Genomic DNA, 13,620 nt, shown 5'->3' with positions numbered 1-13,620 from the left:
TGGAATGGCAGCTCCTGGCAGCGCTGGGGCATGATGAAGCCATGCCCTGCAGAGGGGCAGAACACCCTTTGGGCTACATGGTCTGTGTGTGAGGAGGTGAAGTGTCAGGAGGAGGTCCGTCCACCCCCACTCTGATACCAGAGGAGAGGACAGAGACCAGCACCTGAGCTATCCCAGTCAGAGAGCATGGAAGCTGCCTATCTACAGCTCTGACTGAAGGACTCCACAGGGCTGCTGGCACAGCTGCCACGAGCAGACCATTACACTGGATGATATTTCCAAGGTGACAGTAGGTTGTGAGGGGTCAGCAGGAATCCAGCTGTCTTTGAGAATCTGCCCCCCACCCAGGGCTGCATGCACAAGGAGAACAGCCTTTCCCTCCTGCTTCCACCATTCATCTAGAGATGCCAAGTGAGTGACAAAAATAGGCAAATAAAAATAAATGCTCTTCCCTGCCTGGACCTCTATTTATCACAATTTTCTGGGCACACAGAAAAGGAGAGCATATGCAACTCAGGCAGGCTCACACAGACGGCAGATTGGTGCTTGCACCCAAACAGGGGCCTCTGGCCTCTGCTTTCTGCCTCCTCTGACTCTCTCCCCCCACACTTGCCTTTTACCCATGAAGAGGTTTAACAGGACACATCCCAGGCTCATATTTCACAGGGGCTGGAGAAGGCTCACCACCTTGGAAATGCAAAGCTCCCCAGCTCTAGTGTTCCTGGGACAATGAAGCTTTGCTTTTCACAGATTGCTTTCTCCACCTTTCCCAGCTGCTTCCACCCACCCTACAAAGCTCCTTCCCATACCCCAGACTCTGCCTTGGCTGCTGCCTGGGCAACAGGAACTGCACACTGCAGCTCCTCCCTACCTAAATGCTCCTACCCAGGTGAGCCAAGTGTAGTCTCACAGCAAGTTTTACCTCAATTCCACCAAAAGCCAGATTTCTGACACTCATCCTAGGTTCACAACATTTGTGGAAGATTTTTCAAAAATCTGGCAGAGCAGTTTTCCTTGGCCCCCTCACCTCCCCACAGAGTTTTTCCTCCATTGGGAACCATCCCAGAAGGACAACCAGCAGCTGAGCATGTGAAGATTGAGCTGCCTACATGTGATTGCCTGCACAGGAATGCTATGAAGCCCAGAGTAAAACCAGCCAAGAAATCCTCATTCAGAGCCATGAGCCTCCCTGTGTTTCTTGCTCTTGGTTGTTTTCCTTTCCCCTGGTGGAACAGGAAACAAAAAGAGGATTCCTTTGGTACAGGGAGAGCACAAGTTTACCAGATCCCTGGGCACAGCTTGGCCCAGACAAACACTCAGAACCCACCTTCAAAGTATGAGTGCAGCAATGTTTGGTGTCGTGTGTGCACATCCCCTCTGCTCAGCCAGATGCTCAACTTCATGTCTAGAACTTTTGATATATTCCCAGCAAAACCTTCCTTGTCCTGAGACTTGCTTTTCTCAGTCCTCACCACTTTTATCCCTCTCTTGCAGGAGATCTGATCCAACCTCAATGACCAAACTGAATCTATTTCCTTTCTTGCCCTTCCTATGTCTTCAATAACAGCATGAAATCCTTCTGTCTGTATTGTCAGGTTTTCTTCTCCTATAGCTTTTTCCCATGACAAGAGAAGATGCAGTGTTTTTCCTGGAGGCAAACAAGTAAAGCTTAGCTAGAAAGGTACAGCAGTTTTCATGAAGGGAATAAACAGCAAGGATTTATCTGGCTGTGACCACAGCCTCCACTGACCAGCACAAAGACCACGCACACTAAGAGCCTGAAAAAGCAGAGGTGAACAACATGTGCAGGGAAGCCACTTCCCATGGGAGCCAGGGGCTGGTGCAGACAGTTTTTGTCCCACTTCAAGCACAGGATGTTGGGAGATTTGCTCTGTTTCCAGCACAGGTGCAGACATATGGATATGGAGGATCAGCCAAGCAGCAGCACAGCACACTCAGAGGAGATGCTCCACCTGCTGCTCTTGGCACCCAGAGCTGGTGGCTCTTTTCCACCCTCTTATCTCAAGGCACATCACTGCTCTGCCTCTCTCCCTGTGCCTCAGCCACACCAAACTTGCTTGGCAGAAACAGCAGTTTTGTCAACATCCCCAAGTACACAGAGAAGATCCAACCAGGAAGATGACATAACCACCAGAAAAAGAAACCAACCAAAAAAATCCCCAGCCAAACAAAACTCCACAACAACCACAGCAGCACAATAAGTAGCTTGTACTGGAAAACAACAAAGAATTAACAACAAGTCTGAATGTTGACAAAAGCAGGGAGAAGTGAGAACAGAACACAAAATGAAGGATTTTCACAACTGTTCCTTCCAGCCTACCTTAAACTTGCAGCTACTCCTTGTCAAAGGGATGTCTGGTCTTCACAATTACTGTGTTTGGGAGGCAGTGATTCTGCTTTTTACAGTTTTCCAAAGCCTAAGAGGGGAGAGAAAGAAAAAAGAACACATCTATATTTGTCAGGGAAGTTTATATCACAAAAGTTTGTGTCCTAGTTATTTTTAAAGTATGTAGGACAACGCACACAAAAAGTCTCAACCCTTATCTAGAACTCGCCATTAGCTGACAAGATCAGCACTTGCTAAGGATTAACAAAATGAATTGTCTGTGCAGTACATTATCACCATGCAAAAAAAAATTCAATAGCACTCAATACATTTAAAATATAACCAGCAAAACACAAGTCAGGATATCATGGCAGACAAACATAACCATTGTGTGATGGGGATGAGTTGTCCATTTAGTTTCAGTTCCAAAAAGTAAAGAAATCCAAGCTAAAACAGCCCATGAACTGGTAGGAGTTCATGGCTTCTTGTGATACTATTATCATTTATCTCTGGAGAGATCATCCTGATCTGAAAATCCAGAATCTTTTCATGGATTCCCAAATTGGCCCCAGCACAAACTCGGCGCCTTCAGCTGATTCTCAGAAGAGCCAGGTTGAAGCCATTATGAAAAATGCTATTGGAATATTCCCAGTTTAAAAACAAACTATTACTTTTGTCAGGTTGTAGCTGCTTTTCCAGACCAGATAAAACCACATGAGAGACAAGATCCACCTACTGTGGACAAATCATGGGTCAGAGGCTGCATGAACTGAAAATTAGTGTATCTATAGCCAGAGGGAACATTTGGCATTTGATATATCACTTTCATTATGTCAAATATCAGTCCTCAAACACAGCTTTAACACCTACTTTTGCTGCTGAAAAGTCAGCTTTTACTTGAAGGTGCAGGTGTTTTTAATATTTACAACATAAATAAAATAAATCCAAGAAAAGCAAAGGCATTCAGAAACTTTGGGATTCAAATTCCCTATGCTGAGCTCATATATGGTCACTGGGTTATATTCACTCCTTCTACACTTGCTCTGTTCCTAAATTGCAGTTAAATTTAATTAAAAAATAGGTCTCCATTATTATTTCAGCAGCTTTAGAAGCAGGGTTGAAATAGATGGTCTTCAGAGGCCCCTTCTAACCCCAGCCATTCTGTGATTCTGTCATTATCCTGAAGTAATAAAAAAAGGAGGCTTCAAGAGCAGTTAAAAGAAACCTTCTCTGTCAAATTTGACATATTTCAGACATCAGCATAGAAACAAGACTATCTAGGAAACAAATTTCCCCCTAAAACATTGCAGCAAGTCAGCTCCATCTTGGTAGTCCCTCTCTCTCTGTATCACTCTGTATCACTCTCTGTACGACTCCCCCGGCCCAGCCAGCTTTCCACCTTCTCCTGGCATAGGGATAATTGTCAGAAAAGCAGCCAAATCCACACAAAAAGTTGTTACACAGACCAAAGCTCAAAAATGCATCAACTTTTTCCCGTCCCCAACATTGTCAGAAGCAAAAATTTCCCCAACAAACCATGAAAGTCAAAGCCCAAACCATGAACACAACCAGCAAAGCAACCACAAAACACAAACACAAAACACAAAATTCTATTTCCCAAAGACTGACCTTAAAAAAACCAAACCAAAACACAGGTCTGAAGTCAGAGGCAGGTTTAGGTCTCATTTCTCTTTTCCTCTCCCTTAGACTGTTTTTTTTATTTGTTTCTGTTTGTTTTCTCTAAGACCTCTTGGCTGATTCCCCAGCTTCAGAGGCAACAAAACACATCACCCTCCTCTTCCTCTCTTTGTCTTCCCCCTTCTGGGAGCTTTTATAAACTCAAACCATCTGAGCACAGGGAGGAGCTGATTTGAAGGCTCAGAACAGCATCAGGCCAAAGTGTTATTTCAGTTAGAGTAAATCCCCATGCTCAGGCACACCCAGGCTGATGTGGGAAAGGTGCCAGGGTGGTTCTGTGCCAGGAGATCTGCTGGGAGCTCAGGGCCTCTCCTGGCTGTGAAATGTTTCCAGACACCCAGGTCTGCCCGGGTGCTCCACTGCACATCAAATGCACATCCTGGCATAGCCCAGTGCTTCTTTTGGAAAGGAAATTTTGGCTGGTGCCAAAGGAAAATGCAAGAGGCCAGATCAGCTCTGCAGTGTTGTACTTCTCTCTTTAAGTCCAGGTGCTACCCTGAAAATAGCACTTTAAAGTCTTCTAGCTCTGCCTTGGCCTCAGCTGCAGAACAAATCTCAGCTCTTATATTACACCAGGGGACTGACCAAACAGCTGATTTGCAAACCCATGTATTTGCTTCCACTTCATCATAAATACAGACAGCAATGGGGAAAAAAAAACATTATCAAATTGAGAGGTTTCTGTGCTACTGGTCCCCTGCAGTGTGGACTCTTATAATGGAATCACTCTATGATATTAAATTATACTTCAGTTTATTACTTCTGAAATGCCCTGGATTGTGCAGGGGCACAGTGTGGCTTCCACACACCTATTTTAGCATGCTTGGACATCCTCAGACTAGAGGTGCTACATGAGGAAATGTAGTTATGGATGAAATACGCTGCTGTGCAATACTGTAGCCTAGGGTTCGTAGGAAAATTGTTGAAAAGATAAAGCAAGCAGACAGCAACAATTTTTGCCTTCAGTTATGTTTATGAAAAAACTACCCCAAACCAACCAACCCAAAAAAAAAAAATCATAAGGCAACACAAAAGATATCCTGAAAGAGGATGGAAATGAGAGTTTGGGGGAAAGATCTCCCGCTGGAACAAGAAAAGTGAGAATTATCATGAATATGTGGCGTACAGCAGCCAATATTCCCTGATGCCATTGCTTAAATAATTAAGATTTAATTCATTGTCACACCTATGGGCTTTGTCATTATTTAAGAAAATCACTCTGAGCACTCTCTTCCACACCTCTTCTCCCTGTTTGCTAGGCCAGGCAGGGAGCTGCAGCCAGAGCCCAGAGTGCTGTGCTGGTGCTGGAAATGGTGAGTTTGAGTAGGGAATTAGTGCATGAAATGAGCAGGATAAAAAAAAATCATACACTCTTCTGCCTTTGCTTCAAAACAGGTTGGCTGATTGACAGCAAACACTATATAATAGTTCCTTCCAGGCAGATGGCAAGATCATGATTTGCTCTTCAGTCACAATTTTCTGCTGCCTCTCACAACCCAACCCATCTCCACCATCTACCAATAAAGAGGGGCCTGGGCTGCTTTGTGTGTGTTTTACAAGGCTCACATCAAAGCTCAGGGATTAATATTGTGACTAGTTATCCTATTCCATTTTGTAAAAATTTGCTTCGAATGTGCCTCCAACATCTCCTGGCTGATCGTCTGTAGATAATAGCTGCAGAAATCCACACAAAAGCACCTCGTGAATTCCTGAGCCACCCCTGACAGACAATACTCTTCAGAACGCTTGTGTAGGTGTTGAAAATCTTGCCATACATCTCGAGCTCTCTCAGCACATATTGTTTTTAGGCTGCCATCTGCTAATGCACAGTCCCACCCTAAGAGAGATGCAGGAATGAATGCTCCAGTCTCCAGGCTGTTCTGATTTCAGGTTTTTATTTCTTCCAATTCCCAACACTCAGACCCTGTCATTCTTAACCCTGAGTGTAGCTGCAAAGTTCAGCAGACCTGCTCACACCACTGCTAATTTTCAGTGATAAAGAGCATTTATTGAGCACTGCTCAGGCTCTGCTTTAATGAACCAAAGCAATGCTTCAGACAATGTGTCCCTGCAAGCAGATTCATTTGTCTTCATGTCAGCTGCACGTAGAGAGGTGCTGGGACAATCAGGAGCTCTGGAAACACTCATTTCCCATGCATGTGTGTTAAAAGGATGTGTATTGAGTTGGTGGCAGGGGAAGAGAACAGCTCCTAAAGACACAAAATGGGTAACATCTTGAACAAAGCAAGCCATGCCCATCACAGTGCAGAATGTCAGGATCAAATTATCCCAGTAAATAAGGAATGATGAACATTTCAGTTGATTGATTTTCTTCCTCACTGAAATTGTCAGCAGTATTCTTTTTCTTACTGCTGATTCTGCTTCACTACCAAGCACATTAGCAAAATTTATAAGATGATATTTAATTTCTTTTTCTTGTTAGAAAGCAAATTTATAATAGCTAATTTACATTAAGTTTCCTATGCAGAATCCATCACTAAAATACATTGGAAGCTACAAATTTAATGCTAGGAAACTGAAGAGTACATTATCACTTGCCAACTGAAATTTATCTGTTTTGATCCTTTTTTTATATTCCTATTCTCCCACACATCCCTTTTACTACCCCACCTTCTTCTCAGGGTTTCAAAGATTTTGTTGTCATTTAGTCCTGAATAAAATCCAAGAATCCACTGCAGGCTCTGTACATCACATTGTTGTTCATGTCACACCCTGACTTCTGTGCACCAAGAAGGGAAGTCAGAGTAAAGGATCATCCACAATACATTAGAATTCCTCCCTGTATTTCTTGAAAATAAAAAGGTGAATAAAAGAGGACCAAGAACACAAAATAAGGATGGGGAAATGAAACTATGAAGGGCTGTGTGTTTAAAGGAGGTACAACTGGTGGTTTTGCTTTCTTCCCCAGCTTGTACAGCAATCCTCCCTTTCATCCCCTAAATAGTACAAAAATGGTTTGATAGACTGAATTATGCTTTCCTTGATTTCAGTAATCAAGGCAAGTCAGGACAATCTTTTCCATTGAAAACAGAATTTTTTTACATCTAAGCAACAGTAGCAGTTTTTGTTTCATCTACCTCTGCTCCAGCAGAAGATTGCAGCTGCTTTTTTGTAAGCTTTTAGTTGCTAGAGATATAAACACCATCTCCAGAGCATGGCAGATTAATTCTCCTGCAATGAAATAGAATACCTTTCAGAGAGCTTGAAAACAACTAATAGATTTTCAGGAAAATGCTGAAAATTGTATAAATAAAGATATTAATGCAACCTGGAATGCAACTGTAGCACAAGCAGAAGGCTGCGCCCTACTTATGATACCAAATCCTTCTTTTGCCAGTTTGCACAGATCTTTAATGGACATGGGGTCATTTGCTGCCCTTCTGAACCTCCTCTGATAACAGTAATCATTGTTAAATTTTAAATATGAATCATTTTCCAGGCAATATCCAGTTGGCTCCTCCTTCCATTTTCCCACAGGGGACTGAAAGATGTTAAACTGCTCTCTTCACAATTAAATTCATGAAACACTTAAATTCTATGGCAGTCAGACACCAAGGAACAGGAAAATCATTTCATCTCATAATGTTTTAGAGCCCCTAGGCAAATGTAAACACTGTATGTGATAGAGGAAGGATTTATTGCTGCTGCTGAACAGAGAATCTGCAGATTTATTTGTATTCCAGTAGATTTTTGAGGATAATTTATTTATTACAAAATTTTGGTAAAATGATTACTTAGGAAGTTTGAACACACCAGACTCATTTGTGTGGAGATGCATTTTAAACAAAAAGACAGAACCAAATCAATCTGTATTGAACACTGGCCTGTAATAGTGAATCATTACTGCACTCACTCTCCTGCCAGAGCATAAAAGGGTTTGAGGTCTCACATATCCCGAGTTCTGGAGACCAAGAGACATTTGATAAGTGACCACTGCAAGTGCTGCTGGAGACACATTAAACTTAGGCAGGGAAGTATCTAAGTCTCTCTTATAGTCTTGTAAATATTTTACCCAATAATAGTTTAATTAATTTTGCAGAGAAAAACATCAATAAACTGCTTCCAAATGTTGTATTAACCATTCATTTTTATATAGCTCAGAATGCCAAAGGGCATCACTCTGAGTCAGTACATCTCTGTTGGGATATCAAATTCATAGAAACATTGGTAAAAATAGGACTTTATGTCCTGCCACTTGCTTTTACAGTAAGCACTTGGCTCTACTGGAGCCCCCTCTGCCTCAGCAGTACGAGGCAGCCTTGGGAACTGCTTGGGAAACTAAAGGAGGATAATTCCAGTGTCATGGCAGAGGTTGAGATATGAGTTTCCAACACCAGCCAGCAGTGGACTGTGCTGGTAGGAACAGCCACCCACACACTCATGTCTATCCCTGTGGATATCCCTGCTCCAGCCCTGCTTGCTCGTCCTGGCCCTGCCCAACACTCTGACTCTCATGGAAATATCTGGGGAGAAGCCACCTCCTCCTTCACAACCCCATCCATGGGATCCAGCAGAGCTGTCTGAGCCATGACTACAGCCTGTGGCCATCCAGCACAGCAAGAGAGAGAGCCTGACCCTGAGCATCACCTGTCTGACACCTCATCACACGTCCCTGCTGAAGGGTGTCTGTGTAGTACCAAGGAATTAAAAATCCTTTCTGTTCTCTTCTTACCCTTCGTGCTTATTTAGTAGAACCAAGAGGAGACAGAAGACTTCTTTAAACAAAAGCATAATTTCTGAATTTCTCTTCAAAGATGCCACAGAAATCACTCTGGAATATTTGTCAAGCTGGCATTCCCCAGAGAGTGCTTTAGTTCTTTGCTTTGGCTAACTTGAAGTGAGAACTTGAACCATATCTCAGATAACTGCTGTAGAGAATCAATTTTCAATTTCCTGCTGAACTTCAGATATATATTTAAATACTCAGTACTTCTGGCATCTGGAAAGAAACCAACAATAAAATCAAATGGTCAAGCTACTCATCCAATAAGGGGAAAATCTGCAATGAATCAAACCAACGGGAGACTCAGACAGGGGCCTGAAGGGGAAATTTTCTCAGGATCAGTGTAAAATCTGTGTCATGACCTTAAAGACTTTTTAAAGAAAAATACCCAGCTACTCAACGGCAAATTTGTCTAAACCAGAATATTTCTGTGGAATTCACAGTTCATTTTAAAGCAGTCTAATTTTTAGTGGAGGGGAAAAAATAGATGAAGTTCACTGTGAGGTTGAAATCAGTGACTTAATTAGAAACAAGATTTAGCCAAAGAAGGAGAGCCTCTGTTCTCAACAGAGAGACACTGGAGGAATGCTGATCTTCCTGAAGGCAATGAGTGTTTTGTCACTTTTCATGATCAGACTTTTATCCTAATCACAGTCTCTACACCTCACTGTGTATGTATGCTGTGATTAGGATATGGGTCTCTCAGCTCAGCATTCTGCAGCTTTGCTTTTATTTTTCTCAATCTTCAATGTCCTTAATAATAAGCAAATAAGTTAACACAACAGCCCCTGAAGAAAATTCATGCTTCAAACAAGGCCATTGGAAAGATTAATATAAAAAGCCCTACAGCACTTTTGGCTGAGGTTTTATTTGAACAAAATTTTAACAAATAGACCAATGTTTCCCAAGAACATTAAAGTGTTATCAAGTGGGAAACAATGTTCCCTGGCTCAGCTTCCAGACAGACTAGCAAATGCAACTTTTTACACTCAGAGGGCAAAATGTTAACTGTGATCACGGAAAATCACAGTTGTGAGGATGTATTAAACTGGAATACACAAGCTAGGAAGGGAGATAGCAAAAAATCTCCCAGCACCTATAATTGTCCTGCAGTTGCTGCTCTAAGGGAATCAGAGAAATAAAATACCTCCTTCCCCTTTTCCAGTTGTTGCAAGGCTGTTTCAGAGAGTACCTGATGGGAAGATGGTAAAAATACTTTTCTCTACAAAGCTCTGAAGGTAGGAACTTGTAAAATGCTTCTTTGAAGTCAGAGTGATTGCAAACTGCAGAGGGAAAGCCATGCAAACAGTATTAAACCAGCATCTCCAGGAGGTTTTATTTCCAGCTACGCTGCTCCCTCAGTGTGTCCAGCCAGCTGATGTGCTGGGAGCCTTCTCCAGTCTGCAGCCACCCATCAGCACCTTGCAAACAGAAAACCAAGGGAAATTACAGCAAGGTATCAAGAATAAGCTTATCTTGATGCCCTTCATTGGGGGAGAATCAGGAAACAAAATAATAGGCATAATAGGCAGGCTGGTAACAACTGCAGAATTTCTTGGGTTTCAGAGGTGTGAGAGTAGAATTGGGAAAAATTAATTGGGTTCCAGTTCTATCCTCACTCTGTGAAAATGCCTGAGCAATTATGGGCAAAAATGCCAATAGTAGTAGTAGTAATTGTAATAATAAATATGATAGGAATTGCCTAAAAAATATTAATTTGCAAGTTAGAGGTTTTCAAGACTCCTGTTCTGAGAGATGTTCAGAGGCTGTTTCTTGCAGAATGGCAGAACATCCATTTTAGAAGGATTTAGATGGAACCTCTTGCGTGTTACCCCTGCATGGCAGCACAGCAAGGCTCCATCCTGCTGTGAGTCTGGGGGAATGATGAGCTGTGTCCAAGGAAAAGCACTCTCCGTGCTGTAGTTCCTTCCCTCCAGCTCTGTGAACCTTCCCCTGACACTTCTGATGGTGTCAGCATAAATACAAGGAAAGGAGTGAGATAAAAAGGAGGAAGCCCACCAGTACTACAGCTCAGCTCAGTTTAACCCTCATGGCATCTTGGCCAGGTTGAACTGGGCTTTGAGCAGCCTGGTCTAGTGGAAGGTGTCCCTGCCCATGGCAGGAGGATTGGAACAAGATGATGTTTAAGGCTCCTTCCAATCTAACCTATTCTATGACTCAATGATCCCCAAATCTTGAAATACAGTCTGCATGTTTTGCACTGAAGGGTCTTGGAAAGCTGTACTCTGGTTCTACTCTCATGGAAATCAATAGTAAATTTCCCGTTGTTTCAAAGAGCTGGATCTACAGCAGTGGTTTTCAAAATGCCCCCCTGCTGTTGCAGTGCCCTCACCTGCCTTAAAAAGTGTCTGTCATAGACCTAAGTTAAAAATGTCCTTGTTCAGTGAGGAGTGACAACATTGACAAAGGAGAAATCTCTTTGATGGACAACAGCTGAACATGGGAGTGGGTGGACTCAGCTGCCTCTTCATGTGGAGAAATGCATGGTCTGTGGATCACAGCATGAACTACTGAGGAGGGGTTATGCATTCCATCCACCTTAGTGGATGTAAGTGGGCGGCAAAACATCTCCCCAGAAAAGATCTTTCTTCTGGTGCATTAGTTCCACAGGTAGCAGAGATGCATCAGGATTTGATGTGGTTAAGAGAAGAAATCTAACTCAAAGTCACTTGGCTCTAAGGGCAGTTTAACCACCCTGGTATTGCTGAATGATTATGTGTATTTGAAGGAGAGAAAAGCAAATGCCCAAAGGCTTCTTGTTTATGATGTTGCAGTTTCAAGCAGTGTCTCTGTGGCAGATTGGGTGCTGATAACACAGGAGATAAGGCAGGTGCTAGTGCTATCAGCACCTGAGGAGCAAGAACTGATCTGCCTCATATTTACCAAACCTACCAGGCACTCATATTGTGTTTGCCTAATGATTAAATGGAATGACTTTCTTTTAATCAGGATGTCAGCATGAGCAGCATAATGGAATTAGTCAGGGGTGAGCACAGGATTCTGAGCCAAAAGGGGCATTTCATCACAACTTGTGAAATCTGTAACTTTGCTGTTTCCTTGGTAGGCCACTGTGGGATACTGAATTCCTTGCTCAAACACAATATATCCAAAATCAAAGCAAATGCCCAGTTCCTGGAATTTATTGTATCTGCTCTCCTAGCCTGCAAGTTCACCCAAGTCTCAGTCAATGATTTTTTTTTCCTTAAGATACATGCATTAATAATTTGTTCATGTCACATGGATGGCATCTAACAGTTTATCCCAGTTATCATTAATAACTATTAATGACTGCTATTACAATGAAGCTGCATCAGCTCATAGCCTCACTTGCATTCATCTCATTTTTCATTTAATTAACAAATTCAACTAACAAATGCTTCTCTTACAGAAAAGCTCTCTTACTTAAAAGGGCAGGGATCTGTGCATTTGATTGCTTTTGAAATGTGGTAGATTACACTATTTAGCAACTGTTATTGAGGTGTGGAATATATTATGTGTTTCCTTAATCCTCAAATACAAGTTATTGTCACTCCCAGGGAAGCTACAGCATATGGAAGTTTTAGATGCAAACAAATCCAAATTGAATGAAGTCATGTTTTTTCAATGCTGAGAAGGTTTAACAAATTCATGTAGACACTAATGAGTATTACTGGGCTTATGGAAGGTCATGGAAAATTAGGCTGGCTTTTTAAGCCATTATTACAGATTTTCTCTTTGTTACATGCTAAGCTCTCTACTATTAATACAGCTTGCTCTTGCTTTCGGCCATTGGACAAGGTTTGAGCTCCAATGGCATGGCTATCTCTTCATACTTTTTGTTCCTTTGCTAACCACATATTTCCCCCAACTTTAAGGATTTGGCAGGATTTATTTCTAACTTTAACTTACTGGTTTCTTCCAGAAAATTGCTTTGCATCTACTCTGCAAACAAAATTGTCATGCAACGTACAATGTTTATTTACCTCATTTCTCTTCAGTACTCAATGAAATGTTGTGAAAACATTTGTAATGAGAAAAATATCAGTTTCTTGAAGATACAATGCTGGGTTTGGGCCTGATGAAGTACCAGTGGAGTCAGCTGCTACCAGTGTGGCAATCTGCATGTAGAGCCAGCACACTTAACAAGTCTTTGATTCATCAAGGATATCATTCTGTGTTTCAGCACAGTACAATGAAACTGCCAGTACCCACAACTTGCTCAGGGGTGAGGAGCTGAGCTGTGGAGGACACGTTTCACCCACTGCAGTTTCTTGACATTAGAGGGCTCCATATTCCACAGAGTATGGCAAAAGCAAATCTCATTTTGAGGTCAACAGAGATGACATTGGAAAGAGAATTATCAGCTCCTCCTGGAGCTGGGATTTGATGGTGCTGCAAATTCACCTTCTGAAGCTTCTTAAGTCAAAAGCGCCAGCCAAAAATTTCTGGGTTACATTTTGGAAAAACTGATGAACCAGAACATCTTTTCTGTCTCCTTCTGTTCCCAGCAACAAGAAGTGGAGCTGCCATGGCCCATGTCCATCGGCTGTGGTGCCAGGTAGGTGCCACTCCCATTACACACAGTATGGAGGGCACAACAGGCAGCAGGTCCTGCTCCCTGTCTTGCAGAAATGTCTATTTCCTTTTCCTTCTCTTGTCTTGCTGAGGAAGAAATTCCCATCACAGAATGTCCCACAGCAGAGTTTGGTGGCCCTTCAGGAAGCTGCTGTCCTTGTGTAGAGCCAGGCACAGCTCTAAAGAAGCACTGGCAGAAAATCTGCATTGTGAGCAGAAGAGCTCTTCCTTGACATGGATAAGGTAAAAAGGTAAT

General features: G+C 42.5%; 1 protein-coding gene across 1 annotated transcript in view; it reads right to left on the bottom strand.

The window, feature by feature from the left end:
- TAFA1 (TAFA chemokine like family member 1) overlaps positions 1-4,127 on the bottom strand; it is a 215,010-nt gene extending 210,883 nt beyond the window's left edge. Inside the window, exons 1-2 of the mRNA XM_088061865.1 lie at positions 3,977-4,127; positions 2,342-2,438 (exon numbers count right to left, since the gene is read on the bottom strand). The gene's annotated coding sequence lies outside the window, so the exon portion shown is untranslated. The remainder of the gene's footprint in view (positions 1-2,341; positions 2,439-3,976) is intronic.
- Between the last annotated feature and the right edge of the window lie 9,493 nt (positions 4,128-13,620).

This window comes from Pseudopodoces humilis, chromosome 13 (genome assembly GCF_049639895.1).
Source record: "Pseudopodoces humilis isolate 2021_Gansu_Grassland_sample_001 chromosome 13, ASM4963989v1, whole genome shotgun sequence".
NCBI classification, from domain to species: Eukaryota; Metazoa; Chordata; class Aves; order Passeriformes; family Paridae; genus Pseudopodoces; species Pseudopodoces humilis.
This window is presented reverse-complemented; position numbering and strand designations above follow the sequence as displayed.